At 49.4% G+C, this 25,374-nt stretch overlaps 2 long non-coding RNA genes across 4 annotated transcripts in view; one reads left to right on the top strand and one right to left on the bottom strand.

The window, feature by feature from the left end:
* LOC117199656 (uncharacterized) overlaps positions 1-25,374 on the bottom strand; it is a 372,975-nt gene that overhangs the window by 148,092 nt on the left and 199,509 nt on the right. For all 3 annotated transcript variants that reach the window (XR_007472596.1, XR_007472597.1, XR_007472595.1), the window contains one exon: positions 24,186-24,332. This is a non-coding gene — a long non-coding RNA (uncharacterized LOC117199656). The remainder of the gene's footprint in view (positions 1-24,185; positions 24,333-25,374) is intronic.
* The window catches only part of LOC125961639 (uncharacterized), a 224,384-nt gene that overhangs the window by 120,814 nt on the left and 78,196 nt on the right, over positions 1-25,374 (top strand). The gene's annotated exons all lie outside the window — the stretch shown is intronic.

Genomic DNA, 25,374 nt, shown 5'->3' with positions numbered 1-25,374 from the left:
CTGGGTCTTCAGCTGAAACGTTATGCTACTGATTAGGAGAGTAATGATGGTGTTCCCTTGAGCCATGTGGCTACTGATGATGTCTAGCTGGATGGATAAGGGGCCAGCTCTCGAATCAGAAACTCTTGGGTTGCGTCCCTGCTACTCGTGGCTGTCTGACATTTGGTAAGTGGATGTCTCTGAGCCTCTGGTTTCTTCGTTTTTTAAAATGGCCACAACAACTAATATTTATCAAGTGTGAGCTGTGTGTGTACTCTAAGCCAGTGTTATTCTAAGCATTTTATCAACTCATTGAGTACTTGTAACATACCATTGTTGTTCTTGGTGTACAAATGAGAAAGTTGAGGCACAGAAAGGTTAAGTATCTTGCCCAAGGTCACACAGCTAATAAATGTCATCACTGGGATTCCATAGGTGGTTTGACTGGAGCCCGTGCTTTAACCATCACAAAAAAATGCTCTCACGAGGCTGTCGGGGTGTGTGTGTGTTTGTGTGTGTGTGTGTTACAAGATCATAAAAGTAAAATGCTTCCTGGGCTACCTGACACTGAGTAAGTGCTCAATAAATTACAGAAGTTAATCATTACAAGTTAATTTCTTTGGTTAAGCACAAACACAAAGGTTACTACAGCACACACGTGGCTGATGATGAGGACGCTGCTGCCTGCGATGGTACTATTCCTGGACTGGTGTCCTCCCCACCTGTCCTCAGCTAGCATTCTGCCTTAGAATCACGGCACAGGCAGGAACAGTGGCGCTCTGCCCTTGAGTCGCTATACTGACCTCTTCTGTGGGGAGCTCGTACACAAATCTAAGTAGGGGCAGCTGTGGGGGACCAGGTCTGATGTCCACTTGCCAAGAAGAATGACAGATTCCGAAACGAGGGGCCCAGTTCTAACTCCAAGGCTGTAGACACGTGCTTCTGAAATTCTCCACAAATGGTTCATCACCATTTGGCAGCGTGGCAATGTGCACTCAAAAAATTGGCACAATTAGAGATCTGGCGTGGAAGACTCTACGGGTGGCGGAGTAACTGTCCGATGCTCTCTTCATCCTCACGCAGACAGTCCCTGTTCTGTTCGGGTCCTGAGCAGGCAGCAATACCCACAGAAGAGGCATTCCTATTACCTCTGTCAGAGGCTGGCTTAGGAGGACATCTGGCCCCATCTGGCCAATGAGACATAAGGGGAAGTCAACTGGAGATTTCTGGGGACATTTTCTTCCCTAATAGAAGACAGAGAGTTGCAGTGAAAGACCCCCTTTTCCTGCCTGACATTCTTCCTGATAAGGTGACGACTGCAGCAGAAAAGGGCGTCTCAGAGAAGCGAATCCTGTGCCCAGATGTGCCTGAGCCATCAGAGGCATCCTTCTGGTACAGCTGACAACACCAGGTGCTGGGAGGGACATGGGGAAACAGAAACTCCTGAGCACCACTGGTGGAAAGGCAAACAGGTACAGTCATTCTGGAAAACAATCTGGCAGCACTTGTGAAATGAAGTCTGAGTGGCACAATGACTCACCCATCCCAGCCCTGGATCTGTACCAGAGAAACTCTCCCACAGGCCACCCGGGGACAGATGTGAGGTGTTCATCACCGAACCTGGCTGGGTTTCCCTAACGGCTGTCAGCAGGGGCCGAAGGAGATAAACAAGGCAGGACCTACAGCAAGGGGAGGGCAGACACAGCCCCTCACATGAGCTAGGTGCACACAGACCAACAAGGATCTAAAAAAAGACAGTACTGAGTAAAAAGAAAAACAGAGGGAGATCTGTAACAGAATCCTGTTTGTCAAAATGAAAAACAGATACCTAATCAGAACAGAACAGTAGGTACCATCTGGGGCACGGAGCAAACACGCTGGCAGTAGTAGGAAGGAGTCTGACAGTTTCTTCCCAATGGAGAGCTGATCTCTCTCTCTAACTTCCCACAATCCCGGGAAGGATATAATGCCGTATGTGACTGTCACATCGCAGATTGTCACTGCTGTCCTTAAGGTGGCCTCCTCTTCTGCGCCATGATCCCCCAGAAGTCTGGGCAAGGTTTGGTGGGACAGAAATGCCATGTGTCCCTGAGCGCCATTTTGTTTCCAGTTTTGCCCCTAAATGCATCAGGTTCTAAAAAAACCCCTTCCCCGCACACCACCCCCTTCTCTCCTCCTGGAACATGTCTTTCAAATACATTCCCCAAATAGGGACACAAGGTCAAAGTGATGCTTTGACAACTCCTGGCAAATAGTTTTGCCCAAAGAACGATATATGCCGCCACTAGCCATGGAGGTTCCTTACCAATTCTTAGAATGAATTCCAAATCCTATCATTCTAGCTCTTGGTGACTTGCGGCGAACGGGTCGCCACAGTCACACTGTTCTGGTGAGCGCCACTTCCCCCCACCCCCGACTTCCCTGATGCTCTATTTTCCTCTTATGAGATCTGTCTGCACATAGAGTGACCGCTCTCACACAGGCAGTTCTGAAGAGCGCAGTGGGCTAATGGGAAAGTTAGGGCGGGAGGGGCAGCAGCCTAAGCCCACCTGGGAAAGAAGGAAAATCAGAGGAATAACAACGGAAATGTTTGCATGAAAAACTGCAATTTAAAAGTCCTACATTCACTGAGAAAGTAACTCTATAAAATCTCTGCACATACCTGAGGGATGGAAGGGAACGTGCAGGAGTGAGAATCAGAGCTGGAATGCAGTGGATTACGGCTCTGGGGTTCCGGGCATTCTTTAGAATTTTTCTTTAACTTCCCTGGTGGCTCCTGCACCCCTGACTCCATCTCCCCAGCCCTCAGGCTTCTCTGCAGACCGGGGTGTTCACCGAGCACTCCTCTGCCCTCAGTCAGGCTAATTCCTACACCTCCCTCCCAGCTCAACTTCAACATCAGTTTCCCTGGGAAGCATCCCCCTGCCTCCGAGAGCTGATTCGCTGCCTGCTCTCACCCTACCCAGACATCCTGTGCTTCTCTGGTCCCAGGGTCTGGAACAGCGATGGCTTGAGCTGGGCTGCTTCAACGCTGACCTTTTGATTAGAAGCTTAGCATTTCATTTCAGGGAGTGGACAGAAACACCTGGACGGTACCAGCCATGGCAGGACAGTCTGGCCTGGGAGAGGGGAGAGCCAGAGTGGACTGGAAAATGAAGAGAGGGAGAGATCCTTAGATGATCTGGCTCTGGTTTCTCCCCTTCTACTCCCTACCCCTGCACCACTGATCCAACCAATTCTTTAAAAACTTGTTTCTCAAGTGCCTGTTATCGCCAAGACACTGTGATGCGGAATTGCAACACCAAGGCCATTCTTTGAGTGTCAAACTTAGGTAGGGAGTCAAAGCTTTGACATGAGGAATGTCAGATAACCGTGAAGAATGGAGTGAAAGATAACAAGACAGTGGAAGATGGATGGCGTGTGGGCACTGTATGGTCTGGGGGCAGGAGGGCAGGTCCCTGCGGGCTGCAAAGGGAAGTCCTCTGAGAACCCAGATGTGAAGGATGGCCATAGGGTAGGGGAGTGGGTGACGGGCGGCAGCACTTGGGAGGTGACGGGCTGGATGCGGGGAGGGGTGTTGCATGCTAACGTCAGGTGAGGAGCCCCTGAAGTCTAGAACAGAAAGAAAACATCTGGGCGTCCTGGGAGGGTGTGTTAGGGCCAGAATTTTGAGGACCTTGAAAGCAAGGCAGAGGAATCAGTGCCGGGAAAGACAGAGTGGGGACTGCAGACAGTCCTGTGGCCGACGAGAGAAGTTTATGGGGAGATGGGTCTGGGGGCAGCCCTCAGGGCGGACTAGAGAAAGAACTCAGTTAGTAAACCCCTTTGAAGGCACAGCAGGGAGGGAGGCGCAGGGTACCGGCCCTTCACATCCCATCTGCCAGCATGGCTGCCATCACCCACCCATCACAGCACACTTCCCCGTGACCCCAGGTAGGACCTCAGAATTTTTTGCCACTTGGGGATCCTGGCAGCCCCTACCGATCCACCCAGGGTGACGGGTCAAATGTCTTTGCCTCGCAGGTCCTATCAGTCAGGTGACGTTTTGGTGCGCTAACTCACATCCTCAAATTCCAGCGTCTTAAAACGGTGAGGGCTCACGGCTCATTCAGGCTGTATGCCCATCAGAGTCAGAGACGGATGCCAGTGCCAGCACCGCCCAGACCAGGCTGACAGGGCAGCCCCTCCTACACTGCTGGGTGCCAGGGCCTGATGGGGGTGGGGGAGAGAGAGAGAGAGACAGAGACAGAGGGAGAGGGAGAGAGAGAGAGAGGTACCTGGAAAGTCCCTCACTAGCGTTTCACGTGAAGGCCAGAAAAGGCAAGTCCGTCTGCTTGCGACGCGTTGGCCACAACTGGTCACAGCAGGCCAGGCAGTGGAATCCTAATCTCCAAAAGGCAGAGAGTCAGAAAAAAATGAATGTCCTGAAGCAGGTCACCTTTCAGAGAACGTGGAATTTACTGTCCATTCATTCAACCAGCAAGAATTTATTTTAGGGCTTCCCTGGTGGCGCAGTGGTTAGGAGTCCACCTGCCAATGCAGGGGACACGGGTTCGAGCCCTGCTCCGGGGGGATCCCACATGCCGCGGAGCAACTAAGCCCGTGCGCCACAACTGCTGAGCCTGCGCTCTGGAGCCTGCGAGCCACAACTACTGAGCCCGTGCCACAACTACTGAAGCCCGTGAGCCTGGAGCCCATGCTCCACAAAAAAAAAAAAAAAAAAAGAATTTATTTTAACGTGTTTAAAAGCATTTATGAAGTGCCGAACACCCTCAAATACTGCCATTTCCGTGGGTCCTTTTAACAACCCCACGAGGTAGAAATCCTTATTCTCAGTTTATAAATGAGAGAGATTTGGGGCTCAAAGAGGTTGAGGTGCTCAGATGGTACGGCCTGGACCTGGCTCCACAGTCCAGGCTCTCCTCCCAACATCACAGTGATTTCGCACAGCTCCCAGGGGAAGAAGGGAGTGATTCCAGAAGCCGTAAGGCAGAGTGGGTAAGACAAGGGTTCTAGAGGCAAGTCATCTGGGGGTACATCCTGGCTCCACTCCCTAGCCTGCACATGGTCGTGAACAAGCTACTTATCGTCCCATGCCTCAGTTTCCTTTTCTGCAAACTGGCCCAATACTCATAGTACCCGCCGTGACAGTGCTGGGACCACTAAGGGGGATGATGCACGTGGAGCCCCTGAAGGCATCTCTAGCACAGAATCAGTAGCCAACCAAGGCCAGTTATAACACTAACATGTTCATCTTCCTACAGGGACATGGAACACAGCTCAGAGAGGACACAGGCTTTGGAACCCAGAGACCGTCTACTTTCCAATATGTCACCTGGCCTCCGAGGTGACGTGCACTGCTGACAGGGCTGCTGGTCTATGCCCAGGGGGAGAGGCCACCCAGCACTGGAGTAAGTGCCACCCTGCCTCGGGGCGTGCCCTGCACCCTCCCTCCCCTTCTCATTAGCTTCTTCTATTTCCTTCCTAGTACTTGGCACTCCCTGAAAGTGTCTTCCCGTGTGTGGAGATCCGTCACCTTGCTAATTGCCTGTCTCTCCAACTAGGAGCTGAACCCTGCATCTGCCTTGTTTAGAGTGTGGGGCACCTAGTAGGGTGCTCAGCAGGTATCTGTGGAATGAATGGATCAATGAATAAACGTAAGTTCCCTGAGGGTGGCGGCTATGTCAGCTTTACATCAGTGCCCCCAGTGCATACGACACCCAGCATGTAGTACTGCACAAGGAGCTACAGAGAAGCCTTTCAGCTCTTCCTGCCTCAGCTTCAGCGAGTGATGCGGCCCTTTTTCCCCTGCTGGGGATTAAGCTGAAGACTGGCCTTGCCACGTGCAAAGTCTATTTATTGTTACAGTTTTGACCCTGAGACCCTCGTTCCCTTCCTTCCCTCCCCTCAGGGCTTGGGACTGGATATCCGACTGGCCTGAGGACAAGACCAAATGCAAGAGAAGCCAGAATGAAAGAGACATGAGGAAGAGACCGCTGGGGGGATATCACAAACCCACGCACACTTGTGCACACGCACATGGGTTGTGAATGCTGGCTCTAGTCTGGATGCTTCAAGGAATTGCCGTGTGACCATGGGTGAGTCAATCTCCCTCCAGGCCTCAGTCTCCCTGGTGGTAAAACCTGACCATCGAAGAAGAATTTTTTTTTTTTTTTTTTTTTTTTTGCGGTACGCGGGCCTCTCACTGTTGCGGCCTCTCCCGTCGCGGAGCACAGGCTCCGGACGCGCAGGCTCAGCGGCCATGGCTCACGGACCCAGCCGCTCCGCGGCATGTGGGATCTTCCCGGACCGGGGCACGAACCCGCGTCCCCTGCATCGGCAGGCAGACTCTCAACCACTGCGCCACCAGGGAAGCCCCAGAAGAACATTTTTTAAGGGTGCCTCCAGACTGAAAATGCTAGGAACAAGAAATCACCTAGGGCTATACTTCTAAGAGCAGGGACCATGGGATTGGAGGTTTTTCATGGCTTCCGTAGGCCTAGCACACAGCATATCAAATATATTAAACCTACCCAAATTCCACTAAAAAAAAAATTCCCCTGTAACTGCAAAAGTTGAGTAGAACTTGATAAGCTGCTATAAAGCTACATACAAACAGGTAACACTATTTCAGTTTTGCAGCTTCCTTTTTATATTTTGATACTAATAATTGTATCTGTTAGTTTTCTACCTTGTTTGTAGGGGCCTGAAATACTGACAGGTCCCAGGCACTCTGCTTATGGTGCTTTCCTAGTCAAACGGACCTATCTGAGATGTTTGGTGAAAATGCCTTTTTCCAGGCATCACCACTCCCCGACCCCCAACGCCCCCTGCCAAGACACTGAATCAGAAAATCGGGTGGAGGAACCTAGGAACCTGCACTTTGGCAAGATTCCCAGGTGATCATTTGCAAACTAAAGTTTGAAAACCACTGCCATAAAAAGAAGCTGAGAAAAGGACCTAGGGTAGGTAATTCTGGAGGACAAAGGAAGGTTGTGAAAGGGACCGAAGCAGGGGAGGCGAAACAGAGATGACAGGGCAGCGGCTCCTGTTTTGCATGTGTGCACATCGCTTCTGCCCACGTGCGCCCTGCGCGTTCCACCAGTGTAAACACACTTTGCAAAACCCTGACTCACCCTCTACTGAGCCCCTCCCCTAGTCCTGGAAAAACGGATGCTCACACTCAGGCGGCCTGGGTCTGCATCTGCTTTCAAGATTTGCGGGAAGAGAACGTTTCCAGCATATTGACTACAAGGCTTGAAGACCGAAACCACCGCTGCAAAGCGCTGGTACTGCAGGAGGATGTGTAAATAGTGCTGTGACCCAGCTGTTTGCTGCCATTGGTTCTACCTTTGGTTAGTGACAGACTCTGGCTCCAGCAGTCCTAACTCACTCACGGGGAGGGAGGTTTTGTTTAATGTCGAGCCACACGCACAAGTGCTACACAGGTGCTTGTGGGTGTGCGTGAACACACACACACACCAAACATTATCTGCGGGTGTCTTTAAGTTTCTGCAGTGATTAGATATGTAGCCCAGTCAGCAGAAGTCATCTGGACTGTAATGCTGAATGCTAGTTTCCAAGGTATTGGGAAGATGCCAGGCGAAAAGGGGTTGGCAAAGGAGTGAACTGATAGGAAGGACCGAGTACCGTGCTGGGGTTTTCCCATATACGTTTCATATCAATTGATCGGGGAAAGGATTATCAGTTCCATTCTTCTGATGAGGAAACCAAGACATAGAAAAGATCTGTGACTTGCCCACCATCCTGTAAGATTGAACTCTGATCTGGCTAACCCCAAAGTTCATGTTCAATGCGTTATGCAGTGCTGCCTTAAAATTCATAAGCCGCAAGCATGGCTGGGACGGAAAAGGAGGGTCTGTTTTAGAGAGAGGGCAGGTGAAGGAAACTGATCTCTCCAATCAGTGAGAAAACCAAAATAATTCCTTAAAAATTTAATTCACAAACAGGGCTTCCCTGGTGGCGCAGCGGTTGAGAGTCCGCCTGCCGATGCAGGGGACACGGGTTCGTGCCCCGGTCCGGGAAGATCCCACATGCCGCGGAGCGGCTGGGTCCGTGAGCCATGGCCGCTGAGCCTGCGTGTCCGGAGCCTGTGCTCCGCGACGGGAGAGGCCGCAGCAGTGAGAGGCCCGCGTACCACACACAAAAAAATAATAATAAAAAAAAAATAATTCACAAACAATAAATGGTCTTTGGGAAAAATAAATCACAGATAAGCAATAAGAAAAAAAACCGCAAGTAATCACATCCTCCCCCAAAATAATGGTGTTTATATTGTTTATATTAGTTTCTTCTTCCCACCAAATAACATACTTTTTCTATCCTACAAATAAAACGATACAAGTTTTGCAATTTTATCAACAATTTTATAATACCGATTTTTTTTTAAACATGGGTAATTAGCGATGCCTATCCAATCCTAATCTTCTGTGAATTTATGTCAATCCATATTTCTTCGCAGATTCTGAGAGGGAGAGATAAAAACCTTTCACTTCGTTGTTGTTTGTTTCCTGTTGTCTGTTCATCAGCCACTAATGCATTTCAGAAGGATTAAACAGTGTTCTGTCTAAACCCTTTGTTCTGCTGGATGATGCAGCCTTAGAAAACGTACCAAAAAAAAAAAAGAAAAAAAAAATCAGGTTGGTCTCTTCCTCCCCGTAGATGAAAATGGAGCATAGGTTTTTGTACCAACTGAGAAAATGATCCAAAAAAAAAAAAAAAAAAAAAGATCTTAATACCAAAGGGAAATGCAGCTCTAGTATGCAGAAGGGTCTGAGTCTGGATCTCCCACTGCCACCTTCCCCCACTGCAGGGAACAGCCCTCCAAATGCACCCCAGGCCCCCCTTCCAGCCATCCCCAAGTTTGGAGAGTGAAAAATAACCTCCTTTTCTCCCCCCCCCCTTGATGTTAACGGGGCTCCCTACTGAGACGCAGTTAATCTCATCAATTAAGAGCCTTTTACAATTGGCCTTGCCTGCCAGGCGCAGGCTCTCTGTCCAGGGAAGGTGGGTAAGATAAGTCATGTCAGGACATAATTTATGGGGTTTTTTCCTCCCTCCCCCCCCCCCCACCCCGCACCTAGGTTTTTGTCATTTGTATGTTTTTTTTTTTAATTTAGGCATAATTAACACTCAGTGAAATGTCCAGATCTTAAAGGAACAGTTTGATGAGTTCTGACAAATGCATATACCAAACACACTAAACCACCAACTAAAGATACAAAACATTTCCCTCACCCAGAAAGCACCCTCTGCCCTCCTCCCAGAGGCAACCATTGGACTGATTTCTAGCACTGCTGATTAATTCTGCGTGCTCCAAAAATTCATATAAATGGAATCATGTTATGTTTAAAGATGAGCATGCATGATGAGGAAGAACAGGCAGGTCCTGGTGGAAACGAAAAACAGCTGTAGGCGCTTCGGAAAACAATCCGGCAGTTACTCAAAACGTTACCCAGACAGTTACCATATGACCCAGCAGTTCCCCTCCCAGGTATGCACACTCAAGAAAGATGAAAACATACATCCACACAAAACCATGTACCTTCAGAGGAGCATTATTCATAATAACCAAAAAATGGAAAAACCCCACGTCCATCAGCTGACGAATGAACAAATAAAATGTGGTACATCCATACAATGGGACATTGTCTGGGCATAAGGAGGAGTGAAGTACAGACACAGGAGATGATGTGAATGAACCTTGAAACCATCATGCCAAGTGAAAGAAGCCAGTCACCAAAGGCCACACGCTAAGCTATGCGCCGTATCTCATGTAAACCTCACCATCTTTGTGCGAGGTGGGTCACGTGATAACTCAACTGAGAAAGTGAAGATTTAGGTGAGCGAAGCAGCGGAGTCACAGTAAATCCAGGTCTTCCTGACTTAAACCCTTGCTTCTGACCATTATAAAACACTGTGCTGGCCACCAGGACACAACAGGGAACCAGACCTACTCAGGCTCAGCTCCAAACATCACATATCATGATTTCATTGACTTGAGACTTGTGTTCCAGAAACCAAGGGCTTGAAGGAGGAACAGCAGAGGCAGGTCACAGTCCACGGGGAGGGAGGGCCTCTGAAGAAGGGGCATGTGGGCTGAGCCATGTGTCTGGCGCTTTGCCAGGTGCTGAGAGAAGAGGGTCCTGCTGTGGATGGCTCAGGACACGGTGGTCTCCCACATGGTGGTAGAAAGAGAAACTGTCCAAACGTCCTGAAGTGGAATGTGGCAAACTAAACAACCTGAAGAGCCCTTGTTTCACCCATTCTATTTTAAGGGACTCTATCCTAATAAAATAGGAAAATATAGTTGTAAAGATTTAACGATGAGCATCATTTATAGCAGTGCAGAAGCTGAATTCATAAGCAAGCGTCTGTCCCAGATGCTTAAGAAACACTGGAGGGTCTCTGCCACTTATGGCTGAAACACAGTGAAGCTGGGTGTCCCAACACTCAAACAGTGATGAAGCAGAAGTGCATGTGTTGATGTGGGAAGATATTTATCGTATATTTAGTAAAAGAGCTATTTACAAACTAATGTGTATGTGTAGACAGCCACACTATTACAAGTATATATATGTGTGTGTATGTATATATATAGATATGTATGTGTGTATATATATATGTGTGTGTGTATATATATAGATATGTGTATATATATATATAGATATGTATGTGTATATATATGTGTGTGTATATATAGATATGTATGTGTGTATATGTGTGTGTGTATATATATATTATATATATATGCATACGCTTTAGTTCATTTAATTAGTCACCTCTTAGTGATAACAAGGGTTTTTTGCTTCTTCCTTTTGTTTGTCTGGGTATCTTCTGGAGGAGATATCTTGTGCTTTGTAATAAGAAATGAAGGAAAACTGGTGCCCAGAGAAGAGTCAAGTTCTCCCAGAGTGGTTTGATTGGTAAGAACCACTGTTCATTTAATTTATCCGATGCATCTTAGGAAGAGGCCGTCACAAGTCTGTGTTATGCACTGGAGGATGGAAGGAGGTGAAGCAGAGAGAGCTCCCGTTTCACGGGGAAGCTGGTCACATAAACACATCAGTGCAGTCAGTGGTCAGATGTTCTACGATATTTGCAGAGGGGACCCCAGCTCATGAAGGACGGAGTGATCTTTCCCCCTAATTTGAATGCAGACTCGATTACACTTCACAAACTCACCCCTAACGATCTAGTAAACAGAAGGAGTCCCGGTAGCTGTGATGAGACTAGTGTTTGGACTTAAAGCTAGGCCGATGACGCTAGCACATGAGCCTCTGTTTTCCTCATCTGTAAAGTGGGTGACCTCTCCAGGTAGCCACGAGGATCGGCTGAGCGCTCCACAACAGTACAGCCCTGCACAGACAACAGGGAGGATTTAACGCCGAGATCTGAACCCCTTTTTTACAAGAGTTGACAACCTGGAATGTAACTCGTGATGAATGCCAAAGTGTGGGGAAGAAAACATGTTTACCGCTGAAAGACTGAACAGAGCAAGGCAGTGAGCACCGTGATTCCAAGTCACCGGCCTCAGCCGGGCTCACGCCTAATGTGCCTTCCAACTCGGCCCGCGTTGGAGCAGCTCCTGACTTTTGGAATGTGTCTGGAATCCCAAGGACAGTCTGTACATTTTAAATTAGAAAAAAAAAAAAATTCTCTGCAAGGTTTTGTTCACATATGCTAAAGGGAAGTATTTAGGACCTACAGCCTTGAAAATAAATCTTACGTAACTCACCTCTGGGATAGGGAAAAAAAAGTGTTTTCCAGTTAGGTGAACAGGGTTTGAATGCTGGCTCCGTGCCCTTTTGTAGATTATTTATTATCTCCTAGCTTCAGGATGATAATATCTTTCCTGCAGGGTAATAATCAGAGCGATGTGTGTAGACAGTGCAGATGTTCAATAAATGGTAGTTGTTTTTTTCTTAGTGGGGAGACTCAGGGAACTAACAAAGCCATGGGGTAGCATCACCCAGAAGCCGTACCTTGGGAGAAATCAGCTCATTATGAAAGGGGAGGAGGCCCAGGGTGGTCTGGCTACCCAGAGCTAAGGCTGACCTCAGCTCAGCCTGGGAAAGGTGAGGCCAGGATAGCATGTCTTTCTCAGGGATGTGGGAAAGCTAAATTCGACTGCAAATCCAAATGCAAGGCCGGCCCTGTGGTCTGTGCCCCTCTGAGATCCTGGCGTGCGTGAGTAGAATGCACTAGGCTTTTCTGGGAGGGGAAGGGAGCGCGTCTTCACCAGAGAGTGCAGACGGTACCATTAGGGGCAGCACCGGGCAGCTGGGAGTGCAGCGGGTAGCAGAAGCAGCGAGGGGTGGGTTTCCATCAAATCACCCCCGGGCGACTGGTTAAATATTCAGAGTCTGGGTCTACTTCTTGGTTTCAGGAGGGCTCGTGTGGGGCCTGTGAGTAATCTGCATTTCACCAGGCCCCATAGATGCTTCTGACACTCCCCAAGGGCATGGGAACCGCTCCCGGGGTAGAAGAGGACCAGGCGCTGGTCTCAGAAGGCCTCGGTTCAAGACGCAGCGGGGCGCCAGCTCTCAGGTCCAGCTGTAAAATTTCTCTGTAAAATACTGGGACTGGGCCCAGGGGAAGGCTGGCTGGGACGTCTCTGCAGGCTGCAAACGTATGTATAAACAGGGAAGTATCAGTATGAGCTATGCACTAAATTATATATATTATGTGTGTGTGCGCATATATATATATATATAAAACCATATATTCACATATACATACACACACATGCTTTCATATATACATATGCATGTATAATGCACAAAACCACATGTGTGTATATACATGTCTACACAAAGCCAAGAATGTGTATATAGACACATATACACAGAATTTCATATATATATATACATGTATACATACGGATACACTATGTATACATATATATCTCTATGTGTGCGCTCATATTCACATATATATACATGTACAAGTGTATACATACACGTGTATATACACGTGCAGGTAAAGGCACACACACACACATGTATTTCAACTAATCCTCATGTATCTACTGTAGTACTAAGAGCCCATTTTCCTGAAGTATCTGAGGCATGGAGAGAATAGGAAACTTGCCTAAGGTCACAGGGCCAGTTCGTGGTAGAGGCTGGATCTGAAACAAGGTAGACTGGCTCCAGAGTTCCCGTGCACCCTCACTAGATTAGAACAGATAACCCAAGAGGTTAAACAGAGGACAGACCGAGAGTCATAAACTGAAATGTACAACTTGCACCCTGGGGTAGGCCATGTCCAGCGATGTCTGCCCAGAATTCCTCCCATTTCTGTCCATTGAGAGTTGGAGTCAATTTCTCCTGCCCGTGTACACACACACACACACACACACACACACACACACCCCATAGCCTGGCCAGTTGACACATAAAAGTAACGCTCACACTGCATTTTCCCCACTCTGTATCAGTTAGCCCTGCAAACCTGAACCCAACATTCCCAGCCCACAGTCACGATTTACCGTCATGAATCACACAATTAGCAAAACAAATGACAGTTGCAGTTAGAGCCTGTCAAATTGAACCGTGGGGTACCTGAAGCATGTGGCAAGAAGCTACCAGCCCCGCCAAAGCCACGTGGCGAATATACCTAGAGTAAAAGGTCAACAGGCATGGTTGAAATGGACCATCTCTGCTTCAGTCAACAGGTGACAGTAACAAAGACGGCAGCATGGGACATCTACTTAAAAGGAGGGAGGGGGACTTCCCCGGTGGAGCAGTGGTTAAGAATCTGCCTGCCAATGCAGGGGACACGGGTTCGAGCCCTGGTCCGGGGAGATCTCACATGCTGTGGAGCAACTAAGCCAGTGTGCCACAACTGCTGAGCCTGCGAGCCACAACTACTGACCCCGCGAGCCACAACTACTGACCCCGCGAGCCACAACTACTGAAGCCCGTGTGCCTAGAGCCCATGCTCTGCAACAAGAGAAGCCACCACAATGAGAAACCCGCACACTGCAACGAAGAGTAGCCCCCGTTCTCCACAACTAGAGAAAGCCTGCGTGCAGCAACAAAGACCCAACGCAGCCATAAATAAATAAATAAATAAATAAAATGTATTAAATAAATAGAATTTATTAAATAAATAAATAAATACATACATACATAAAATAAAAGGAGGGAGGAAACCATGGTGAGTTCCAGGACCTGGCTCTAGCCCCAACTGGCTGTGTGATCTTAGACCATACTTCACCTCTCTGGCCTCATTTCCCCAGGTAAGCTTGGTGATGTCCAAAGAGCTATCAAGTTCTTTTCATGATTCTCCTTAGTTTCATCTTAAGCATTGGTCATTGCCATAGCGTTTACTTTTGACTGGGAAGGGAAAGAAATCCAGCAAACTCTACTTTGCCACTGTAAGGAAACCAGGGGACAGAGGGTGTCACTGACCTCATGGTAACACAGTAAGTCACTGACAGAACCTTCAAAACCCAGGAACCCCAAACCCAGGCTATTCTCCTCCTATGGTTAATACCACTCTGCTCCTACACTGGATTCTAAGTTACCTATATAGGAATTCACACCCTCCCACGCCTCTGGACGTGTCCTGCAGCCACCCAGCAGTTCCTCAATTAACGCAGGCTGGTGAGACATTATCAGTGTCACTGGATTTTGTTTCCTTGCCCCCGCCAAAGCCAGCTGCTTCCTTCAAATTGGTATCAATTGTGCCAGGAAGTTTCTTTTTCCCTGCAATCTGTTGTCAGAGGGATCTGTCAAATGAAGGACGGAACCAGCTGGGCACATGGAGATACCGGCTGGCCGCTCTGGACTGGCTCATCCCAGCCCCATTGGTCGTTTGGCCAGTGCCCTGTGCTAGGGGCTCTACTGACTGATAGTGAGGACAAAAGGAGAGTCGTTACGATATTTAATCAGAAAGCACCATCATCATCCTAAAGAACCTCTGGTCTGCTCCAAAGCCAGCTAGGAAACTGACCTCACCCCCTTCCTATAAGCCCACAGCCTCCAGTCCATCCAAGACCAAGGGATGCAATATGTCTCCTGGGGGCAACATGTCCAGGAAAACAAAGCTTTTCTGAGGATCTGTGTGGACATCGGATGGGACTACCTCTCACTCATCTCACAGATGACGAAACTAAGGCTGATCATACTAACATGTATGTATACAAGTACACAGTGCGTACAAGGTCCTGTTCTAAGTGCCTGACGTGCTGTGGTAGGCAGAATAGTGGTCCCCCAAAGATGCCCATGCCTGAATCCCTGAAATCTGTGGCTACATTAGGTTACATGGCAAAGAGGAATTCAGGATGCAGATGGAAATAAATGGCTAATGTGTTCACCTTAATATAGTGAGATTATCCTGGATTGTTTCCGTGCGTCCAATATAATCAGCAGTGTCCTTAAAAACGGAAGAGGGAGGCAGAAGAGAAAGCTGTGACTAAGGAAGAAAGGCGTCAAAAGAGGTCATGTGGCTGGCCTTGAAGACGAGGGAAGGGGCCATAAGTCTAGGGACGCAGGCGGCATTTAGAAGCTGGAGGAGGCAAGGAAACAGACTCTCTCCTGGAGCCTCCAGAAAGAACCAGCCCTGTGTACCTTGATCTTAGCCCAGTGGGACCCACCTTGGATTCTACCCTATGGAACTGTAAGATAGTAAATTTGTGTTGTTTTAAGCCCCTGAATTTGTGGTCATTTGTTACAGCAGCAATAAGAAACTAATATGTGAACCAACTCACTTTATTAATTATAATTTTTATAATAATTTCATGAGGTGTTATATTAATCACTATGACTACAAGAATGCTGCATTAACAGAATACCGCAAACTCAGCAGCATACAATAATAAGCATTTATTTCTCACTCACGTGTCTGTTAGTCAGCTAGCAGTTAGATGATACAGGGAAGGTCTGTCTGAGCTTGGCTCCGTGCTAGGTGTGAATTCTGAATCTGCTCCAAGTCTCTCATCTTCTGTGGGTTGGATACTACCAAAGGCATGTTGTCATGATGAAAGGCACACAGGAAAGCAAGCCCAACTGCATCCACACGTTTCCATCCTCCGCTCCAGTGATATTGCTAACATCCCATGAACCAAAGCAAGTCACATGGCCAAGACCAAAGTCACAGGGTGAAGAAGTGCATTCGCCCACCTTGAGGCCACGGCAAAGGAACGCATGTGTTAATGTTATTATGGAGGAGTGAAGAACTGGGACCAATAGTTCAGTCTACCAATGACAAACACTACTGTCAGCATCCCATTCTACAGGTGAGGAAACCAAGGCACCGGGTCATTAAGAAACTCATCCATGATCACATTGCTAGTAAATGATGGAGTCAGGATCAGAACCCATTCTGCCTTCAGAATGGGCTTACACTTAACTAATCGCTGGAGCAAGGGCCCTATGACTCTAAATGCCCCTGTCTCTGGGTCAGGTCGGGGCGTCATCCAGGGGCTGCAAAGATCCCCAGAAGTGAGAGAAAGACACTGGGAGAGGGAGGTTCCCAGTAAAATGCAGTTCTTTGCCACAGCGTCCAGAGACTCAGGATGCTCTTGGGGGCCCTTCCATCTCCTGGCATGGGCAGGGGGTCACCAAACTCCTCTCCCTTGGCCCTGTAACTGTGTGTCAGTGAAAACTCCAACTTAAGGTAATGACACACTAAGGGCAGAAGAGAGGGGAGGGGATGCCTGAAGTCCAACCCCCTCCATGTCCTGCAGCACCTGAGCCTCAGTCCTTCTCCTTGTCACCCCAGCCAAGATCTCCCCACTTCTGGCTGAAAGCGGGTGGCACACACTCTAACCAAAACCGAGAAGCCCTCTAAGACAGCAAGGCAGGTAACACTTTTAGAGCACACACTATAGGCTCTCAGATTTTCCTTTCCTATCACGCAGGCGACTGGCACTGCTCCCAGCCTGAGCTCAGAACAGCAAGGCTCAGTGAAGTTGAGGGATTTGCCGACAGTCACCCAGTTATTGAATGGGGGTGCCCACACTGCAACCCAGGTCCCCTTCTCTTTACCATGCTGCCAGCCCTGCACCCAGTGCAGAAACTTCAAGGAGCACCTCCCTGAGAGATGGGACCGTGGCCCTTTGATTCGTGCACTGCCCATCCACCGAGCGCCCCCGGGGAAGGCCCTGGCAGAGGGGTCCAGAGCTACTGCACTTTGGAGTCCTGGTTTTACCATCTACTAGATGGGAGAGCTGGGCCACATTACTTAAGCTTCCTGTGCTTCCGTTTCCTCACCTGTAAAATGAATGAAGGCAATAACAGTATCTCGGGGGTCCCTAACCCCCAGGGCGGTGGACCGGTACTGTTAGGAACCAGGCCACGTAGCAGGAGGTGAGCTGCGGGCAAACGAGCGAAACTTCATCTGCCTCTCCCCATCGCTCGCATTACCGCCTGAACCATCCCCCACCACACATACACCCCAGCCCGTGGAAAAATTGTCTTCCACGAAACCGGTCCCTGGTGCCAAAAAGGTTGGGGACTGCTGCTGTATCTAACACCTCAGGAGGGGCTTCTGAGGATTATAGGGTTTGGTAAAAATGAAGCACTTACAACAGTGCCTGGCATATGGCCGGTGTGATAAAAGCACTAGCTTTTATTGTCGTAACTGCGGTAGACAAAAATGACTTCATCCTCGCCTTTACAGGATTCCAGCCTGGTGAAGGAAAACAGATGTGAAACAAACACAAATAAACATGTCATTACAGATCACGCTATGAAGGAAAAGTGGAGTGAATGGGAGGAAACAACAACAGGACAGCTTAAGGGTCAGAAAGCACTCACCACACAAAGACGGAGGGAATGAGCATTCCAGGTGGAGGAATGACACGTGCAAAGGCCCTGGGGCGGCAGGAAACAGGGTAGTTTTGTATCACTCAGCAGAGGTTGGTGAGGCTGGAGAACACTGAGTAAGAAGGAGAGCAGCTGGGCCAACTCACACAGGAGCCCCGTAGGGGTTTTGGTCTTTATCCCAGGAGCAGAAATGGGAAGGCTTACGTATGTTGTGGGTCAGACACAAGTGGATTCCCACTTAACAAAGTCATGCTGGCTGCTGAGTGGAGAATGGATTGCCGAGTGGTGAGATTGGATTCAGGGAATCAAATCTGGAAGCTGTTGTTGTGATCTAGGCAGGATGACTTGGATAAGTGTGTTGGTGGTGGAGGGAAGAAAAAAACTCAACTGAAGCCCCAGGGGCCTGAGGCCCATGAGGAGAGAGTCCAGAAGCTGTGGCCAGGATGGTCAGCTGGCTGGCTCTCACCCACTGTCCTGGCCACGGACAAGCTGCCCTGCGTGCTCAAGGCACCATCCTGCTTAGCCAGCTTGGAATGTTCTAGAACATCTCTCTCAGTGGACTTTACTTCTCAAGGCTTTATGAAGGTCCATGCTGAGAGGTGCTGGTGACCTCGGAGCTGACCCCCATACCCTTGGCAGGAAGGGAAGCCATAGTGGGGATAGTGGGAGACGTCTGAAAATCAGATGTACAACCCGACAAGGTCAAGAGTGGTATCTTGAAGCGGGACCTCATCGTCTTTGACCCATCTCAAGGGAGGCATCCTCTCCTTGGGCACAGAACTTCTCCCACACCCCCCGCCCCCATCCAACACCAGGCTCTGAGCTACCTTCAGGGAGGGGCCCATGTCTTTCCAGATCTGTGGTCCAGGCCTGGACAACCATCCTGCTGGAAGATGGCTCTGTGAGGGCAGCTGCCAGCTTACACCTCCTTGTAACCCCAGTGCCTGATGTATCGCGTGCACTCAATCGAATTACGTTCAACGAGAGAACAGATGACTCTCTTCCATTCCCTTGGAGTCAACTTCTCCGTCACTAAATCGATGGTTCCTGTGGCCAAGCCAAAACCATGCCCACTAGTCAACGGCTAATGCCCTACAGGGACCCACATCACGCTAGGAAGTCAGCATGGGCGGAAAGAGAAGAGTCCATTCCTGCTGTCCAGACGCGAGGACGTCAGACACCTTCCAACAGAGGAAGATGCCTTGGGGGTGGGGGAACCTAAAGATGGAAGGGAACTTGAGCTCAGGCGGGATCTGGATACAGAGGGACAGCCCGTTAGACAGAGGGGAGCCTCCACTCACCGAATACCTGCCATGAGCCAAACCCCAGCAGGAGCCCGTAGACAGGTTCTTCCCACAAGAGCCCCGGCACACGAGCTAGCAGCCCACGTCACGGCAGAGGACGGTGAGGCTCAGAGTGGTGAAGCAACTTGCTCGTAATCACAGAGCCAGCCGCCGGTAGAGCTGCGGTTGAACACAGCCCTGTCGGTGGCCAGAGCCCATGGACCCCATAGCCATCCAAAGAGGAAGAAACGTCGAGAACAAAGCATAAAAGTCAAAGAAAGACGGCGGCGGGTTCAAAAGACAAGGAGGCGACCTGCTTACCAGGACCAGTGTCCCACCCAAAGCTGACCAGGATAAAATCACAGAGAGGGGGTGAAGGTGAGGTGGACCTTAAAGGCCACGCTAAGAGGTTAGACTATTTTCGCATGGAGAGGGACATGGTCAGAGCTGTGCTTTCAGAATTTGTATTTGGCCATAGGGAGGAGGAGAGGTGAGGGACAGGAAAACTCGGCATGCCCGACGCGAGGCCCGGCACGGGAGAGGCAGGGCAAGAGAGGGAGGAAAACAGGAAGTGAGGCCAGCTGGAAGGAAGCAGGAGCAGGGCCTCTGGCTGGAAGGGGTCCAGGGAGAGAGGGAGAAACCACTTCCCCTCTCCTTTCTGATGAGGGCAAGATTATTACTTGAGAGCAGCGCAGGACTTCCGAAAACACAGGACGAGAAGAGCCCTGAGCATGTGTCCCCCACAGAGGTCGCGGTACCCAAATCACGTGGTCACTCTGACCACCTCCGTCTACACTGGAGCTTCATCCACACTGAGCTCTGGCCTCAGACCCTGGGGGACCCAGCAGTGCCCCTTCCTCTGGCATCTCAGGGCCAAAGACAGGCACAGAGATCAATGGAACCCAAAGGCAAGTGGTGAGAGACGGAAAGAAAACTGGATGAAGAAACCAAGGTGCAGAGAGGTAGACAACTTGCCTGATGTACAGCGAGTGCATCCCAGAATCAGGATTCTAACGCAGGCTCCTCTGTGTAGACCTTGCCTGTACCACTCAGGGTCCCAGCAGGGAGGAAGCAGAGGAGTAAGCGCCCTGACCTCACTCCCTTCCTGCCTTCCCACTTGCCAGTGCCTCCTGAACAGAAGCCCGAGGGCAGCAGAGCCCCGTGTGGTACCCATCCTGCTGCATCCACACAGGTCGGCCTCCTGACGGGGACGTGGAGGTCGCCCAGCACCTCGTCACTCCCACAGCCAAGTCTCTGGTAGGTACCTGGGCCTCAGCTGCCTCCACCCTGCAATCCACAGGGCCGGCGAACGGCCTGGACTCAGCAGCCGGAGGCCGCCTGCCTCTCTGCACAAGGGCAAGATGCCTCACATGCCTCCACCCCAAGCTGGTCCAGCAGCATCAGGCTCTCTCCTTCCTTCCTCATTCACACTCCCGGGCCCTGCCCTGTTTCTATCATATGCAAAAATCTCAAAATAGCCTACATCCGTTAAGGCAGGCCATTGGGAGTGGCTGTCTTGAGAGAAGAGGGCCAGCTGACGCCACTGCAGCCCAAGCCGCCCACTCTGGGCCCCGGCCTGCCCCTCTTACCCTCCCTGCCAGCCGTGCACATGAAGGCCTGGCTGCCGGTAAAAAGAAAGGGCTCCTATCTCTGATTCCACAGGGCCTCTGATAAGAAATGTCATCCCTTGCTGTGTAATATTACCTGGCCGGATAAGAATCTCTATCATGCTCAAACATAGGCTGGCTACAGAACACAGAGCCCGGCGGCGCAGGATAATTTATTTGCTTAAGCTGAAAGCCCTGGGAGGCTGAGAGAAGTGCACTGAATAAAAGAGGAAGCCAAATTATAACCTATCTGACTTGGAGTTAGGACTGTTGCCCAGGGAAGGATGCAGCACCTGAGGACAATAGTGGGCCTGCCTCACTTTCCTCCCGACCCAATAAGCATTTTCACCTTCCTCTTTCCTCAAAGGGCACTTTCACCTATGTGATCGCATTTAATCCTCATGACAACCTCAAGAGAAGCATTCTTAGCCTCCTTTTACAGATCAGGAAATTGAGATTCAGCAAGGTTAAGTAACGTGGCCAAGGTCACATGGGCAGCCACACCGGCGCGTGGAATCAAACCCATCGGGTCTGACTCACCAGCCTGCTGTCAGATCAGGAGTCCGCTCCCAGCTGCTGGGTCGCTTGGCTCATACAATAAAATTAATCAATTAAGTCAGATCGGCCTGACTGACAGCGTCAGCTACATGTTATCATCTCGAAGGTCCGTTTCAAGCCTCTCCCCTCAACCCCTCGAGTCTTTGTAATCTGGGGAATAATGAAGCCCGGCAGAGCATAGAGACTCAAGCGGCGGGGGTGGGTAGGCCAGGGACGGTACCCAGGAGAGGAGAAGGGACAGCCGGGGCTTCCACTCCAGCCCATGTGTTTGAGGGGCAGGAGGCAGAAGGACACTGTGGGAAGAAAACTCCCCCGTCCGTTCATCATTCATGCATTCACAGATACTAATGGGAAGGCTGTGGTGTGCCTGGATCTGGGCTTGGCCCAGGTGATAATATCCTTGCACATGGACAGATCCTGCCCTCCTGGAGGGGTCTGTCTTCTGGGACTTACAGATCAACAGAGGCAGGAACCACAGACTGTGTTAAGTGTGGACATACAGGCAGCTGATTTGGGAGTGGTGGGTGCGCATCAGTGGAGCCGTTATGTCAGCACACTCTACACACTGTGATATGCCCTCCTTCTTTTCATTTTTTAAAATCAACATTGTTAAGGACGACAGTGGTGAATAGAACTTCAAGAGTGTTCCGTATCACTTCGTAAAGCCACCCATTCTTTTTAACAGCTGTGGAGTACTCCATTTTATGAAGGCATTATGATTTAATCAACCGATCCCCAACTGAGGAGCATGTAAATTGTATCTCTCTGGGGGAGACGAATAGATGAAGCAGAGAGGACTATTAGGGCAGGGAAACGATGCCATACGATACTACCATGGTGGATACATGTCATTATACAGTTGTCATAGAATGTTCAACACCGAGAGTGAATCCTAATACAAACTATGGGCTTCGGGTGATAACGATGTGTTGGAGAACGTAGATTTGTCAGTTGTAACGAATATACCATTCTGGCACAGGAGGGAGACTACACCATTCTTGCTAGTGAGGGAGGCTGCATGTGGGGACAGAGCATATATGGGAACTCTCTATACTTTCCACTCAATTTTTCTGTGAACCTAATAATAATAAAATCAATTGATCAGGCAAATGTGCATTTAGCTCAAAAATCTAAATTCCATTCTGTGTTCTTTTTTTAAATTTTTTTCTATTTCTTTCTTTATTTTCTTTATTTTTGGCTGCGTTGGGTCTTCGTTGCTGCATGCAGGCTTTCTCTAGCTGTGGTGAGCGGGGGCTGCTCTTCATTGTGGTGCACGGGCTCATCGTGGTGGCTTCTCTTGTTGCAGAGCACAGGCTCTAGGTGCACGGGCTTCAGTAGTTGTGGCTTGCGGGCTCTGAAGCGCAGGCTCAGTAGTTGTGGCGCACTGGCTTAGTTGCTCTGCGGCATGTCGGATCTTCCTGGACCGGGGCACAAACCCATGTCCCCTGCACTGGCAGGCAGATTCTTAACCACTGCGCCACCAGGGAAGCCCTCTGTTTTCTATTGACTATTTTTCTCCCTAAGTTTGGGTCAAATTCTTCTGTTTCTTTACATATCCAGTAATCCAATTAAAAACTAGGCACTGAAGATAGGGATAGGGGATTAAGAGGTACAAACTGCTACATATAAAATAAATAGTCTACAAGCCTATATCGTACCGCACAGGGAATAGAGCCAATATTTTATAACAACTATGAATGGAGTCTAATCCGTAAAAATTTTGAATCGCTATGTTGTCATCCCAAAACTAACACAATATTGTAAATCAGGGGTCCCCAACCCCCGGGCCACGGACCACTGCTGGTCCGTGGCCTGTTAGGAGCCAGGCCACACAGCAGGAGGTGAGCGGCGGGAGAGCGAGAGAAGCTTCATCTGTATTTACAGCCGCTCCCCATCGCTCACGTTACTGCCTGAGCTCTGCTTCCTGTCAGATCAGCGGTGGCATTAGATTCTACTGTGTACAGCGCATGTGAGGGATCTAGGTTGCGCCCTCCTTGTGAGAATCTAATGCCCGATGATCTGAGGTGGAGCTGAGGCTGTGATGCTGGCGCTGGGGAGTGGCTGCAAATACAGATTATCATTAGCAGAGAGGTCTGACTGCACAGAGACCATAATAAATCAATTGCTTGCCGACGCATATCAAAACCCTATCAGTGAGTGACAATTAAGCTGTATCTTACAGACTAGACTGGACATAAGCAACACACGTCAGGTGTCACTGTCTCCCATCACCCCCAAATGGGACCATCTAGTTGCAGGAAAACAAGCTCAGGGCTCCCACTGATTCTGCATTATGGTGAGCTGCATAATTATTTCATTATATGTTACAATGTAATAATAATAGAAATAAAGCGCACAATAAATGTAATGTGCTTGAATCATCCTGAAACCGTCCCCCACCCCGTTCCGTGGAAAAATTGTCTTCCACGAAACCAGTCCCTGGTGCCAAAAAGTCTGGGGACTGCTGCTGTAAATCAAATATACCTCAATTTAAATAAAAAAAAAAATAAAAATTAGGCATTGTACGTCGATAAGTAAATAGAGAAATAAGTAAATAAAAACTGTCTCACTGTTTGCTATTTCAAACAATGTTGAGATGAAGATCCTATTCACATCATCTGCAACTAGGCATGTATTTCTGCAGAATAAACTCTAAGAGTTCACCCAGCAACTTTAAGCTCGACTTTTCCTGCCCCCTTCACTGTAGCCGTGGCAAAGTCTCACACTGGGTCTTGACAGCTAGGGGCTCCCCGTGTGCCCGCCCTCTTCAGAGCCTGGGAGGGCTGTCCTAAAAGCACCTGCCTCCTCCTTGCTGAGCATCTGCTGCCGTTCCCACAACAGCACATGAGCAAACAAACAAACGTCACTCGGGCTGCTGAGACACCACTCCTCTTGCTTCTGCCTTGTCTGGCGCGTGGCGGTTGAGTTCAGGAATCGAGCTGGACACTAAACAAGACACCTACCTCTCTTCACCCAGGCTGCTCCCAGAACTGGCTGGCTTTCTTCTTTTTCTTCTGGGCCCTGAGATGTTCAAGAGTGCAGAGAGCCCAAGGCTGGAGAGAAGCAAATCTCCACAGGAGCTCGGAACTCCTCTGAAACCTCAGCCCGGCCTGGGAAAACACAGTAAATAATGTCAATTATGCAATGTGGAGCCCGAGGCACCCTGAAGAAAAGAATTCATTACAGAAAGAAAAATCCTCTGATATTCAGAAGATAAAAAGAATATGTCTTCGTGGCTGAAATAAAATGGAACCTCAGGTAAAGGACGTCATCCTACACATGGGAGGCTGGCCATCCACTGGCAGATGCCGGGTGAGGAGAGCAACCATGAGTGAGACAGTCCCACTCCTCCAGGAGCTCGTGATCCCCAGAGGAAGGCATCACTGACTCTTCCTTCGTAGATGAGAGAAGAGGATATTTGAGCTAGGTATTGAAGAGCAGAAGTGCACCAGGCAGAGAGAGGTGGGGAGCTTTTCAAACACTATTAACAGCATGTGCGACATGGAGTGTGAAAGAACGGTCTGCCAGCGGTCAGACTGTAAGGGGAATCCCTCACAGGCCGTGCTAAGGGCTTGCCCTTCCCCCACAGATGTGATGGGGACTCCTAGAGGCTCTTGAGCATCAGGGTGACAGATGAGATCGAGGCCTCAGCATCACCGTGAAGGATCAGCTGGTGACAGCAAATTCTCAGCCGAGTGCGAACCAGTTCATCACAGAGCAGAGCAACAGACAGAGTGATTAAAACAGCGGCCTCTGGAGCCAGCTCTCTGTCTTCAAACCCCAGCTCTGCCCCTACCAGCTTGAGCAAGTCTTCTCATCTGTGAAATGGGGATGACATCAGCAGAGGTCTCTTTGTGCTAGAACAGGGTCCAGTGCACAATAGGGACACAAGACATGACATCTCTGGGACTTCTCCATGCCCCTATTCCCCTAGCGTCCTCATTCAGCACTGCCAGTTCTTTTGAAACGCAAGCGGCCATCAATCGGAGCAAAGGCGGGCAAGGTTTGATTTCGGAGGGCTGGAACTCGGTCTGAAATAGAGTCTGGGAACTGCTAGAACTGTCAGCTTTCCCAACAGCCCTGTAACAGGGATGATCTGAGATCGTGGTTCTTGACGCTGCTTCACCGGAGAATCCCGGGGGGAGATGTTAT

This window comes from Orcinus orca, chromosome 17, assembly GCF_937001465.1.
Source record: "Orcinus orca chromosome 17, mOrcOrc1.1, whole genome shotgun sequence".
Classification (NCBI taxonomy): domain Eukaryota; kingdom Metazoa; phylum Chordata; class Mammalia; order Artiodactyla; family Delphinidae; genus Orcinus; species Orcinus orca.
Note: the sequence above shows the minus strand (reverse complement) of the source record. Positions and strands in the feature narration are given on the sequence as shown.